The sequence below is a fragment of the Protopterus annectens genome, chromosome 10.part0 (genome assembly GCF_019279795.1).
Source record: "Protopterus annectens isolate FY-2018-M chromosome 10.part0, PAN1.0, whole genome shotgun sequence".
NCBI lineage: Eukaryota > Metazoa > Chordata > Ceratodontiformes > Protopteridae > Protopterus > Protopterus annectens.
The window spans coordinates 1,271,977,746-1,271,991,989 of NC_056744.1; the positions used below are offsets into that span (position 1 = coordinate 1,271,977,746).

The following is a 14,244-nucleotide window of genomic DNA, read 5'->3' on the forward strand; positions in this document are numbered from 1 at the left end:
TTCTTGGAGTTCATGTAGGACACAGCCCGGGACACTGTCTGGTCCCATTGATGCTGTGTTTTTTGCTTTGGAGAGGGCAGCTCTTACCTGAGCAACTGAGATATCAGGGGGGCAGCACTCTGCTGAGATAGATATTTGCCCTTTTGGTGGGGAAGGGGGGGAGAAGTTTGCACTGAACCTGTCAGCTAGGATGTTGGCAATGTCTGTGGGTTCGGTGTATTTTTTATCATTTTGGACTAATTCTGAGCATATCTGGGAATTCCCACCCAGGTTCCTAACATAACTAAAGAAAGCCTTGTGATTATCCTTAGTGTCCTGTGCAATTTTTCTCTCAAAGCTGGCCTTAGACGATTTTATGAGTGCCTGTAGTTTTTTGCTAATACTGATCAGAGATGCCTTCCCTTTTTGGGATTTTGCTCTATCATGTAGTAGCTTCCTCCTTCTATTGTATAGTTTGTTTATGGCTAGGGTCCACCAGACAGGACGCCTAACTTTGGAGGATTGGGTCTTGGTTTTATTTGGGATTGCATGATCCATGCATTCCTGAAGGTGTTCATAGAATGCATTTATAAAGGATTCTGCGGTCTGGGCCGTATTTTCCACAGGCCCGGGGGCTTTGAAGGATTCCACCTCGATTTTGAGGAGTGTGAAATTTGCTTCAGAGAAGTTTTTCACTGTGGTTTTCTGGGCAGGGGCTGGGGTCGGAATGTGAATATCTAGTGAGATTAGTTTATGGTCTGATCTTACCAGTGAGGGATACACTTCTGGTCTGGAGCATAGAGTCCCCATGTTGGTGATGATCAGGTCCAGTATGTTTTCCCCTCTTGTGGGAGTGGCAACAAGTTGTTCCATAGCATTTGAGTTTATAAATTCTAGGAACCTTTGGGCTAGGGTGTTGGAGCTAGAGTAATGCTCCCAGTCTATGTTAGGGTAGTTGAAGTTGCCCAATATAATGGTGTTTGGAGAGACCTTCATATTTTCCAGTGTTCTCAGGAAAGCCGAGTGGGGTTCCTGGGTTTGGGAGGGTGGTCTGTAGCAGGCTATAAACTGGAAGGCAGTTTTACCCACTGTTAGTTGCACATGGATAGTCTTTGATGCTTCGTGCTGTGCCACCAACCTGGAGGTGTGGGTATCTTTGATGAATATTGATACTCCCCCTCCTTTTGTGGTTCAGTCCAAGTTTTGGGGCCAAAAAACATGGTATGAGGTATAACCTGGTAGTGCTGGGGTGCTCTCGGGAGCCTTGAACCAGGTTTCTGTTACTGCACAGATATCGATGTTTTCCATGCTAAGGAGAGTTTCGAGTGCGTGCATCTTGAGGTTTAGACTTCTGGCATTGAGTAGAATTACTCTCAGTTTCTTATCCCTTGTGATACCTATGGAGGTGGGTTTGTCTTTTGAGCCTTGCCTAAAAAAAGGCACTATGGGGGTGGCAAGAGCCTTTGCCAATATCCGAAAGCCCAGGGGTGACAGGTGCAAGCCATCCCTAGTGAAGCATTGTGGCTTGTTGAGCATGTCATTCCAGGCAGACAGGCATTGGATCCCCTTTCAATGATGCCAATACTTAAGCCAATTGTTGAAATTGATCATCTTGTCTTCATATTGTGGCATCATTCTTGGTGAGGGTAAGATGCTACTCAAGGTCAGGGTCATACCGGCCTGGGCTACATGCTCAGAGAGCTCCTCTATGTCTCTTTTCATGTCTCAGTTCATTCACACCAGCATGGATAATGACTGAGTCATATTTGTACTTGCCTTGGAGTGACCTGAGTGCTTGTGGCGGATCCTAGCACCCGACAGGCAGCTCACCATGACCTTCTCCTTGTTCAGCCTGGTGAGCGGGACGTCAGTGTGCCTGACAATAGAGTCACCTATTACAAGTGTATCAGGTGTGTTGTTTAGCCTTAAGGACTGTGACTGTTCGGCACACTGGCTTTGTGAGCTATGTGTTGCATGTGTTTTGTTTTGGGGTGGCGGTTGCTTGGGTGTCTGCTTTGGAGGTCTCTGCTGCTTAGGCAGATTTTTATTTAGAGCCTCCGAGTATGTTTTTGTGCGTTTATGTGTTTGGTTTGCTGTCGTGGTAGGTCTATGTGAGACTGGAATTGTAGTGAGTGTGGTTTCCTTCTCCTCCTGACTGGTTATGCCAGTACTGAGTTGAGAGAGCTTAGCCTCCAGTTTGGCTATATGGTTGCATCTCTCACATGTGTTGGAATTTGTTGGGATTTGTTTGGTGTCTACTTCTCTGAAGTACAGGCTGACACAGAAGGCCTCTGGCTAATGAAGTTCGCAGATGACTACAAACTAGGAGCCATAGTCAAGTCCCCAAATGATGTGGACATTCTACAGAAGGGCCTCACTGAGACAGATGCCTGGTGTCAGAGCCATGGCCTCAAGCTCAATGCCAAAAAGTGCAGTGTTATCCCCTTTGGTAAAAACTCTGTACCCATAAACTACCACATAGGCAGCAATCTACTTAACACTGAATGCGTGATAAGAGACCTTGGGTCCCAGGTGGACAGTAGTCTCTCCTTTGATAGTCACATCGCCACAATAGTCAGGAAGTCCTTGTACATGGCACACCTCATCATAAAAGGGTTCTCATCCAGGAAAAAAGAGGTCATTGTTCCCCTCTAATCGTCATTCATTAGACCCATTATAGAGTACAACGCCCCTTTTGGAATGTACCGCACAAGATATCTGCAGCAGCTGGAAAGGCCACAGAAGTATCTCACAAAGAGGATTACTGGCCTCAAACAAATGCCCTACACTGACCACCTCAAAAAACTCCAGCTTTACTCCATAGCATATCGCCTACTCCGAGGTGATCCTGCCTAACATATAAAGCTATGTCAAACCCAGAGCTGTTGGACATGCTACACCTAAAGAAATCCAAATCCCTCTGAGTTACATGCTCTAGGGACCTAAACCTTGTCACCACAATAAACAAGACATGCTGGAGGGATAGATTCCTGTCTCGGAGACTTCCCATACTCTGGAACAGGCTACCCATCTATGTCAAGCAAAGTTCTTCATTAGCACTCTTCAAGAAAAATCTTGATGAGTGGATGGGAAATAGGAAATGCACCCTGGGGATCACTTCTGTGTCTCTGCTGAACAGTGGCACAGGAAAATAATTTTCTTGGGTGGCGTAAGCTATGGAACCTTGCTGGCTAGGCTTACGTAGGCCCTTGGGCCGATAGCCTAGTACCTACCTATGAACCTATGAGGATTGTGTGTATGTTTATTGAGTGTATAGTGTGTGAAGTAATTTTTTTTTTTAAATGAATGGATGATGTGGTCCATCGTTCATAGGCTTATAGGTGTGCACCAGGCTAAAGAACAGTAGGGACTTTTTAAACCTAGTCATGCATCCCAAATGTCTGACAAGTTCTGGTACCCTTGATAAATGTAAGCAAGAGCTTGGAAAATGAAACATTTACAAGTAGGGGCCTGGAACATGAACCATTAGAGACACAGGTGCCAAACCTCCACTTGTCCAAGTAACACTTGAATTTGGTTAGGTATGAACTCTGTTTCACATGAATGGAAAGCCTGTTGAAGAGAAGGGATAGTCTCCGGGATACATACCTATAGCATCTCTCCAGCAGGTCTTGTTTATATCACAGCAAGATTTAAGTATAGAATGGGTAATTCCGATTCAGCAGATATGCTGGAAGTCCATCAAGATGGGGTCCAACAATGCCTTGTGTGCCAGGCATAGATCTTCCCTCGACAGTTTGTAGGGGACAGAATACAGGGACTGGGCTTTGAAGTGGTCTGCATAGGACATGTTACTTATGCCCTGTATTCTTTTGTGATGAACCTCTGTGGATGTGCAATGTGCCTGGTTAGGTACATATCAAAGGGGATATTATACTCAATGACAGGTCTGATGAATGCTGTTTTAAAATACAGTATATTTTTGGCATATTCTTTATTTTTAGTAGTCTATTTTTTTTACGTGTATGTTTGTACCTCTGCTTTTGTGGGTAGTATGTAAACTTTTAATTTACTTGTAACAAAAAACATATATCTGGCACATTTCAGGGATTTTTAAAGGTGATGATGATGATGTGACAAGAATGTTTTTATTTCATGTACATGACTGATTTATGGTGCATAAAGGATATGAATAGACAGTTGATAATATACCTTGAGTGTAGACAAACCAAAAAAAAAAAGAAGAAAAAGTATCTACACTGTGCACCAGACTCATTTTTCTCAACCTTAATGATGTGTTTACCATTACGAAAAATGTCTCTCTCTCTCTCTCTCTGTATAAATAAGTATAAATAAATATATATATATATATATATATATATATATATATATATATATATATATATATCTGCTCTCTCACGAGTGTGAAAGGGAAATGCACAAAAATGCATGCTTTCTTACAATTGTAGATGGTTCTGTTTAAACAGATAAAAAGTGGAATCTAAATTGGTTGTAGAGTGTGTGTGTGTGTGTGTGTGTGTGTGTGTGTGTGTGTGTGTGTGTGTATGCACACACACACACACACACAAACATAAACACATGCACACACACAAAATCACACAAATAGACTCATGCAGAGATTGGTGATTTTAATCCAATAGATAATATGTATTTACACAGGCCAAAAAAAGTCTTCATTACACATACGTTCACACCCCTGCCCACACACACACACGCACACATACACACACACACACACACACACACACACACACACACACACACACACACACACACTCACACATATAAATATAGGGTCTATATATATATATTTGAACGGAAGTTCATATAATAAATCGGAAATTGAGATGCGTGCTGTGGGATCGCAGTACAGTGAAGATTGGAGTATTTGCTCTTTCCTCACTGTAGTGTGATCTCAAAGTTGGAATATATATTTAGCGAAGGTTTGGGGGGGCACAGCCCCCCACAATATCATTTTCAATTTCTGGGATTTTCGCTCATTAGATTGATCGATTATATGAACTTTTGTTCATATAATATAGAACCTAAATTTATACACACACATACAGTACAACATCTATTTTCTCTACAGTTTTCAGTCCTTTTTGTCAATATCATAGGAAAAACAGAGCTGAAAATGTATTTTTTCTTACAAAATTTCAAGATACCGGTACTAGATTAAAAATAAAATGGAAATATCAGTGATGGCATCACACAGTGCCATACTCTACAGAACAATATCAAAACGTTATTACAAGATCTCATATAATTCAAAAGCTACCACACAGTATGAACAGGGTCTAAAAATAGGTCACAAAAGTCAGCAGAGAGGGGCCAGATTTTAGGAAAAAATGGCCAGCACAGAAAGGTTTAAAAAAAAAATAAAATCACAGCAGATAATGGCAAACTTTACTTACAGAGAAGTATCACTATAGTAATCTAAATTGTTTTTATTTAACCTGCTCCTTCTCTCTCTCTGATGGTATACTATTTATCCCAGTCTATTTAAAAAATTTCTTTTGTTATTGAATATACTGCCTTGAGTGAAATATCATTCCATGCATCTTCATAACTTTCACTGAACAAAATTATTCTTTATCCCCACTCAGCTATTCTTCCTCTCTTTTCAAACTGTGCCCATTACATGCATCTCCTTTTCTGCATCCTGTTTATTCACACATTCTCGAAAAAGATAATCTCTGTCAGCTTCTCTTGTTACACACCCATACCCTAAATGTTGCAAGTGACATGTCCTCTGGATGCTTGCTGCCATGTTTCTCAGTATAATAGTGTGCAACTGCAGACACCCTCAAAACCCATACTATACCAGGTCTATATAGATCACCTTCTCCATCTACTGATGATCGCCTGCATTAATCAGTGATGTAGGAGGAAAAGAGGGACACCTACTCTGTGTTTATGCCATGACCTAGGGATAAGATACTTCAGTCATAAAAAATTCCAAAAATGTATTATGCATTAGATACCATTAACTCCTGATGACATCAAATGAAGGCAGCATGTCTTGCCCCTCTACCACCTGCCTCAAGTCAGATAATCATGAGATACCTTTATTCACCCATTCATGGCTATGGAAGGGGATATCTCAAACCTTTTTAATAAATGTCAGTCCCATACTGAGACAGTAGAGCCCCATATTCCCCCTACATTGAGTTGTTTATAATAATTAATAGCTGACTATTTCTTGAGGTGCTTCGGAAGAGAAGCCCTATAACAGCCTAATCCCTCAAGGTGTAAGCTTGAGCATACACACCACAGTTCAGTCCCTGCCTTTTGTTGTCACTGGGCATGGTGAAGACTGACATTGGAACCCTTTTCCTTTTCCAATGCCTAATAAACTGTCACAGCAATGTAAAGATCTTAACAAGCTATGAATCTGCTGACAATATGGGGATGTGCCTGAACAGGTGTGGGGCAGCAAAGATTTTTATAACCACAATCCTACCCATTAGAGACTACCTTACCTTACTCCATTGATGAGCACAACAGGAAAGTGTGCACCAATCAACAAATAAGAAAAGTATGTCCATATCAGCTTGATATTCGTATGAGGCTTAGGGTGCACTTATATCCCCAAATGTTTAGGAGAAGAACTACTACAACTGTGGGAGAACCAAAGGCTTCCATTTTTCAAACACAGGCAGTTGTCACGTATAGGAAATATTTTTCTTTTAGAATTATTTCTCTGATTCCTAAATCCTGCTTAGATGAACCAATTTCTATAATTATAAGGATATTCGATAAAGTCTCTGAACAGTCAGAGATGAAAGTGTTTGTCAAAACTGTTAAAACCTGGATTTTAATTATTGGCTGTGGTTTTTAAAGTATAATAAATCGTTACTATTGTTTTATTTTATTTCTGCCTGGTATCTTAGATTCTGTACTGCTCGTTTTGGATTTTCTTCCTATATATATTAGACTTAAAACCAAATTCAGTGTGTTTAATCATAGTATCAAGAAAATTAATTTCATACTTATCAAACTTGTAGGTGAATCTTAAAAAATTAGAAATATTATTTAAATAATGGATGAATTCCGGGATTTATTCCTCTGTCCCATTCCAAAGAATAAATGTATCATCCAGGAATCTAACCTATAATTTAATCCAATTCCTAAATTCACTTTTAAGAGCATATTTGGCTTCCCAGTCTAAAAGAACTATGTTAGCAGATATCAAGGTGCACTATGCTCCCATAGCTGCTCCTTTATTTTGTTTAAAAAAACTCTCCCTCGAAGAATATAAAGTTGTAATCAAGCACAATCACCATTGAGTCATACATTAGAATAATTTTACTTTTACTAAAATTCATGTAGATGTTGACAGTACTGAGAAAATGCTCCAAACCTTCATCTCTTGGGATTGAAGTAAAGAAGTCAACAACATCTATAGTTAAAAATATGTCATTTTTGTTCCATAAATCATTTTAAGCCAACCCAGAAAGTCCCATGAAACAATAATCAAATGAGGGGCATTATTATAAATAGATTTTAACCATTTAGCAATACATATGCCTATGGGATAAGTTTTTGAACCCTGCAGCTACAGTGGGCCTAAAGGAAGGTTGTTGGATGTTTTTATGGACTATGGGGATGCCGAAGATTGAGGGAACTGTTGGAGTCATCACTTTTAAATAATTGCATATATCCACAGAAATCATTCCTTCCAGTAAATATTCTTCTAAAAAGGAATTAGTCCTTTGATAACTAATATTAATTTCATTGACTGAAACACTAGAATATGTACTTTCATTATTCAAAATATCAAAGATGTCTTTACTATACTGAATAGAATCATATATAACAATCACGCCACCTTTATTGGGCTTCATTATACAAATGGTGTTATCATTTTTAAACTATTAATATAAATCCCTTTCTTTTTTGTTCAAAATTGTTAAAGGAAGTCTTCTCCTTCTTACATGTTGCCTGTAAGTTTTACAGTTCATCAAAAATAGCTTTTTCCAAAATGTTTAAAGTAGGATGGGGGGGTTAAAAGCACTTTTCTTCTTAATCTCTCTTTCGATACTTTATGGATTATTATTGTCATTGTATAGTACATGCTAAGTTTAATTTCCTAATAAACAATTTAGTGTCAAGTAAACTATCTACTAAATTAAAGTTATTGGTAGGCACAAATTTCAACCCTTTTTGACAAAGGATGAAATGATCTTTGGCAATATTTATATCAGAATTTTTTTTTTTTTTTTACATTTGTTAAACAGGAAAGTCTAACTTGGAATGAGCCAATTTTCAGTGGAGGCCCAGGGAGAAATGCTCCAGATACATGTCTTTGTAACATGGGGGGAAACCGGAGCACCCGGAGGAAACCCATTCAGAGAGGACATGTAGACTCCACACAGAAGGCACCCCAGATGAGAATGGAACCGGAGAACCTATTGCTGTGAGGCAAAAATGCTACCACTGCATCACTGCACCGTCCAGTTATAGATGTTGAATCCATTGAGACTGTATACAATTTTTTATTGCTCCCTAATAATAGTGCCTGTTCAGTCTCACCCTGTGCCCATAGGTAGGTGGGTACATCCTCTGCCCTGAGTCATTGTAGTTCTTGTTCTTTATTTTTTTTCTTGCAATTCATTTGAAACCTTGGAAAAAAATCTTTCTCATTACTGCTATTATATCTAATTCTTGTTCCACCACTGTTTGTACCATTGTCCCCCCATTTAATTTTTGTTTTGGTCTTCTTTTATTGAGTAGGCTTTTGAATCTGTATATTGCTTCATATCCCTTTCCATTTTCTTGTGTTTCTTCCTTACAATCCCATCACATTTGCCCTCTACTTTCTTTATTTGTTTTAAATGATAATTCTCCCAGTTCTCAAAAATTAAATCATTCAATATGTCAGCATTGTGTTTCTCCACATCTTTCAGCAAAAGTCACCATTTATCATCATTACGTTTTATAATCTTTGTAATATATTCTAACCATTCTGATTAAACATTTCAACAAACTCATCATACATCTCACTAGTATAATACAGCCCAAAGGGAAATTTAAAAACACAAAGTCCCTGTGGACTATTTTGCACTCTAATTTTGACAAATAACTGTTCTCAAGTTGAAGGGATTTTATTTTTAAAAGTTTCCTTTCAAATGGTTGAATCAATTCCTTTAAGGATCCACCAACATTCTGACCAGGACTACCAAAATTCACACTGCTACTCTGATTTCATGTTAGAAAGTCAAAGTCAAAAGTTTTCATTTAGAGAGAATCAAACTGGCCAGTTCTATTTATATTAAACAGTTTGAGTTTGCTTTTGCAAAGGTCCTTTGTTAGTATTAAAAGTTTCAGCATGTTTTTTAATGGCTGTATTATCATTTTTGTTCTTACAAGAAGATAGAACTGCATTCGTGGAAACTTCCTAAGTTTTTTGGGGGGAACAGTACCTTTAGAAGGAACCCAACCATGCTGGCTTTTGTCCAAACAACCAATGAATCCATCCAAGGATCCATTCAAGAAACCGTCTCTCTCTTCGATAATACTGTCCTACCAGTGGTTCCAGCTACTGAATCCAAGAAGGAAGGATCAGATTCTCCATTTTGAGCTAACTCACTAACTTGTTTCCGCTTCCACCCACTGAGTTCCATTAGTTCTCCTCTATCCGGGTGGGTGAATAATTCTATAAATCTTGTTAGCTCCCCTTTGATGATTGCTAACTCAGAATTTACCCTATTCAATTCCTCTCAGTGCACAGGATAAAATAAAGATGGAATTTCATCCAAAGAATCCACTGTCCAACCAAAACCAAAATTAGCTAAGTAAATGCACTGGAATGAAACGCTGCAACTACTACCAATAAAATGAAAAAAAAACACTTCAAGCCAGAACCACGGATTCATTAAAATATCTTTAATAATAAATAAATAGACACACATATTGAGTGCTTTTATTCTTATCAACCAAGGACTTCATCAGAATCTGTATCTAATTGTCTCAAAGCCTGGTTTATGACATGTATGACATCACATACATCTGGTCATCTGACTCCTGGTTCCCATGGAATCCCTCATTGTTAGAAACTACCAGGATTTAGCACCTATGTGTCAATAATACACACAGAGAGAGCCTTACTAAGATCTGCTGCAGCTCCTGGAAGTTACAGGAGCTAATAAACCATACTTCATACAGACATTGTGTCTCCGGCTTCATTAAAACTGTGCAATAACATCTTAATGGCCTAGGCCCAGTAATTTAACTTCTTACTATTTTTAAAGTTTGGTGGATTGAGACTAACCTCTTCTCTTCCAGTATCCTCTGTTACAATATATACATTTTAACAGTTACAATAATGCATGTATGTTTCTTTTTCTTTCCAGCAGGGCACAGTGTTGATGCATTTTTACCACAAGCAAATTTACAAATACATTTTCAACACAAGCATCTGTACAAATCAGTTTGATATTCAAATAACATATAATTCTTTACTAAATTCCAGCTAGCTGTGCTGGCATATGTTACACATCCATTGCCTTACTTCACCTGGCATAGCTGGCAATACCTCACATCATCACAGTCCCCATAGGGAGGAAGACATCCTTGAGATCCAAGGTAAGCACCAGAGTATGATGATGAATAGAAGGGGTAAGGGACTTACAATGTCAGCATTTTTAATTTTGGGACCTTGAGGTAGGTGTTTAGCACTGAAAAACCCAAGATAAGCTTCGAAGAGATCTTTTCTAGACAATAGGAAGAGTCTTATGTAGAACCTCCCATCAAGGCCTGCATTGGCACTGATTCTATTATCCTTAGTTGCAGGAGTTCTTGCAGAATTGGAAAGACCTGATGAACTTGGTCTGTCAGAATGGAAAGGAAACGAGATTTGTTTGTTTTTCTTATAAATTACAATTTGTAAGCTTTAGAGATTATCTGTAGCACCCGGTTGTCTCTTATAATGCATTCCCTATTTCTTACAAACTGGGTTATCTTTCTTGCTATTATGCGGGGAGATTTTGGTGTGATAGACAAAGCTGTGCCATTAAGGAGCAGAACGCAGCTTCATATAATCATAGTTGCTCCTTTTGGGATACCGGAACATGAGGGGCTCCTGGCTTCACCTTCTGATTTAACTGCTATTTCTTTTTGATATGATTCTTGTTTTCTTTTACCTGTTTACTCTTAAATTGCATGCAGTAGTAGTACTCAGACTTTTATTGCTAAGTTCTCTCATATTATGGAAAACTGAATGATAAAGCACTTTTGCAGACTTCATAGTCTTTCATTTTTCTTCCATTCTTTTGAATATTTCAGCAGTAGGCATACCAAAGTGCAGGGCCTTATCAGGTAGGGCACTGAAGTGCTGCACCTTGACATTCTCTGCCAGGTGTCAAGAATCATCCATGCATACCTCTTATTCACAGATTCCCTAAACTGCCACACTGGATCCATAGAATCAAGCCATTCCTTTTTAGACTGAAAAGTCACCCAGATGAAGTAGAGTAGTTTTGCACTTAGTGGCACATCAGCCACGTCCCAATTTTCTCCCTCTTTAGGTCAAGGAGAACAATTTGAAACTTTGTCAGATCTGTCAGATTGTTAATGGCTGTGAAGGGCAGAGTAACAACTGTGCACACTTCTTTCAGCCAAGCATTCAAGGACTCTTGAAAAGAGTGTTGGAAGTAGCAGTCAGTTTATATCCTTTCTCAGAATCCTTAGACACCACTCCTGGAACTGTCACAGGACTTTTGTAAAGAAAGCTACATGACTCTTTGACGTTATACAGCCTATCACACTTGAGTGCAGAGGTCTGGGACACAGGCTTTTTGCAGGCACCAAGGAGGCATCTTCTAAAACACGTAGGACTAGAAGAATGGCTACTGTTTTAGAGGTATCCAAATTAAACAAAGCAAAGTATTGTTATTTCTGAGCATCTGATCCATCATTGACTTCCTGATATGAAGTAGTTTTGCATTCTGCAAAGAGTATCTTTATATGATATTTCCTCTGTGAAAGAGCTAAAGTTTATGGTGTTATCAGTGTCCATGTTATACCATAAGAGAGAAAATACCTAGCATTCATAATCAAGTTCCACCCTGTCCTCTATGAGGACTAAGAATTTATCAGTTTGGAGAGTTGTGTCATTCACTTATAAGAAGAGACTGTAGACACTCCTGGATGATCTGAACCTGGCTGCAGGTTCTGCAAGACATGAAGGAAACCTTGAGCCAAGGAGATCCATTCATGGGGAAAAGCTTGAATGAGAGATACTAATGTCCTATCGGTTACCTAATGCCTAGCCAACAGCAGTGAACCCAGTGGAATGGATGGCCCATTCTTGGATTTTTGGCCTCTCTTGGCAAAGGCAGCTGCTCTGGACATCTGGGCTTTGAAACAGGAGTCACAGACATCCAAATCTGAGGTAGGAAAGGAAGCCTAAACTGATGTGGGGGAGGACAACAAAATAATGTCTTGTAATTATCTGTGTTATCTTATTTCTTTGAGTCAAACAAAAAATGTTCTTTTTAATAAGCATCATGGAGTCTTTTGCACACATCTGATCTACAATCAACTCAGACAGACAAGATCTCGGTTCTCCTCCCACACAATAAATTGACATTGTTGATAACTAAAACTAAATAGCTGGTGTAGGAGCAGAACCCTCACCATTTCTGTCTTTCCATCATCACAGATGACTGTTATACTTGAGCCAGTGATACTATCACACTCACAACACTGAGACTTTACTTTTATCTTCTACTGTAGCTGTTCAGACCACATTATTTATAACTCATTCAGGAAGTAACAGTGTTTTTCTTCTGTTGGACTGATCTCTTGTAGTCTATCTTCTAGACGTGTCACCTGAACATTAATTCAAGTATCAATAAATTAATACATTATCCTACTGGCTGTTTTCTTCCTGTATTCTATCGTTTTGTGCAGCTATTCTGGTTCTTGTTTCATCCAAGAATGACTTGAGCTCCTGCTTCCTGTTTGACGTCTTTTGTGTGTTTTGTTGTGATTCCATCTTTTGGCTTTCCAGATACCTTTTCTGACAGTAATTCTTTGACACCAGCATGGACAACAGGTTTAGGACTTTTGTGATACTTTTCTCTAGATTTCTTTCTGATTCTGATGGTGACTACATTATTCTTTCTTCTCCTTTTCTTGGACTGTTTATAAATTATTCTTGCAGAAAACTAATATTTATAATACCGTAACTTCACAAGAAGAGATACAACAAATTCAGACAGATGCTGATATGTTTTGAATTTCCCAGTTACACCCCCCCCCGTACTGCATATCATTTCTCAGTATAATCATATGGTACCCCAAAGACAAGGTTTGTGATAAAAAAGAAAGGGAAATTCAAGAAAAAATACTTTAGTGATACCCTTGTCCTGAGGCACTTTGTTTCTTTTGACCACCTTGAAAACTTTTCTGTCTAACGATGCTGGAATTGTTTCATGCATAGAGCTGCACACCACTGACACACTGAGTTGTTACTATGGAGTGATTATTACTCAGAAAGTTTGATGAGAGTAATCACACCACTCTTGCAAGCATCCTAGTCTCCTGTTCTTCAAAAGAATGTTCACAGGGTAGTACAGTACAGTACTATTGCAGTATCCATAGGGCAAGACATGCTGAGCATACACACATAAACTAGACAGCTATTGTTCTATCTTCTCCAAAACATTGAAGATATGAGACAGTAGTAATACTGACTATTAGTTTTCAGTGGATCAAGGAGATGAAGTAGTCCACTGTGGCTGCAGAGATCGTGAATATAGATTAAAGCTGATACACAAGACACTGCCATGATAATAATGATTCAGTCCTAGCAGCCATCCAGGGAAACTGTAAGTAAATGCATGAGTAGTGAGTGTCAAAATATGTTCAGTAGGCAAAGAGTTCCCTTAAAATGCCATCACATTTTTTTTTATTTCCTATTGATAGGAATAGCTACTTAGCTCATAAGAGGAAAATACTGGTAACTTTACAGTAATGTATTAAAAAGCCTGCAGTCTGCAAAGGTATAACCATGCACTACACACTACGACTGATTACTTCTTACGTAAGAGAAATATGTTTTAAATAGCAATCTTCAAGGACGTTAGTCAACAACCAAGCTAGATGCAGTTAAAATTACAACAGGTCCTTCGACGAGTAGCTGACACTTACCCAAGATTTAAAGAGATATCTAGAAGCCTAGAACCATAAGGGAGAAAACATTGTAAATATGTATGTTCTTCTTTTGGCCATAAATTATAGTAGAAAAAATATGGATTTCATTGATAACAAATC

At 38.7% G+C, this 14,244-nt stretch overlaps 1 protein-coding gene across 2 annotated transcripts in view; it reads left to right on the top strand.

Annotated features, from left to right (window-relative positions):
* The window catches only part of LOC122813577 (BMP/retinoic acid-inducible neural-specific protein 3-like), a 1,515,308-nt gene that overhangs the window by 876,773 nt on the left and 624,291 nt on the right, over nucleotides 1-14,244 (top strand). The window lies entirely within an intron of this gene.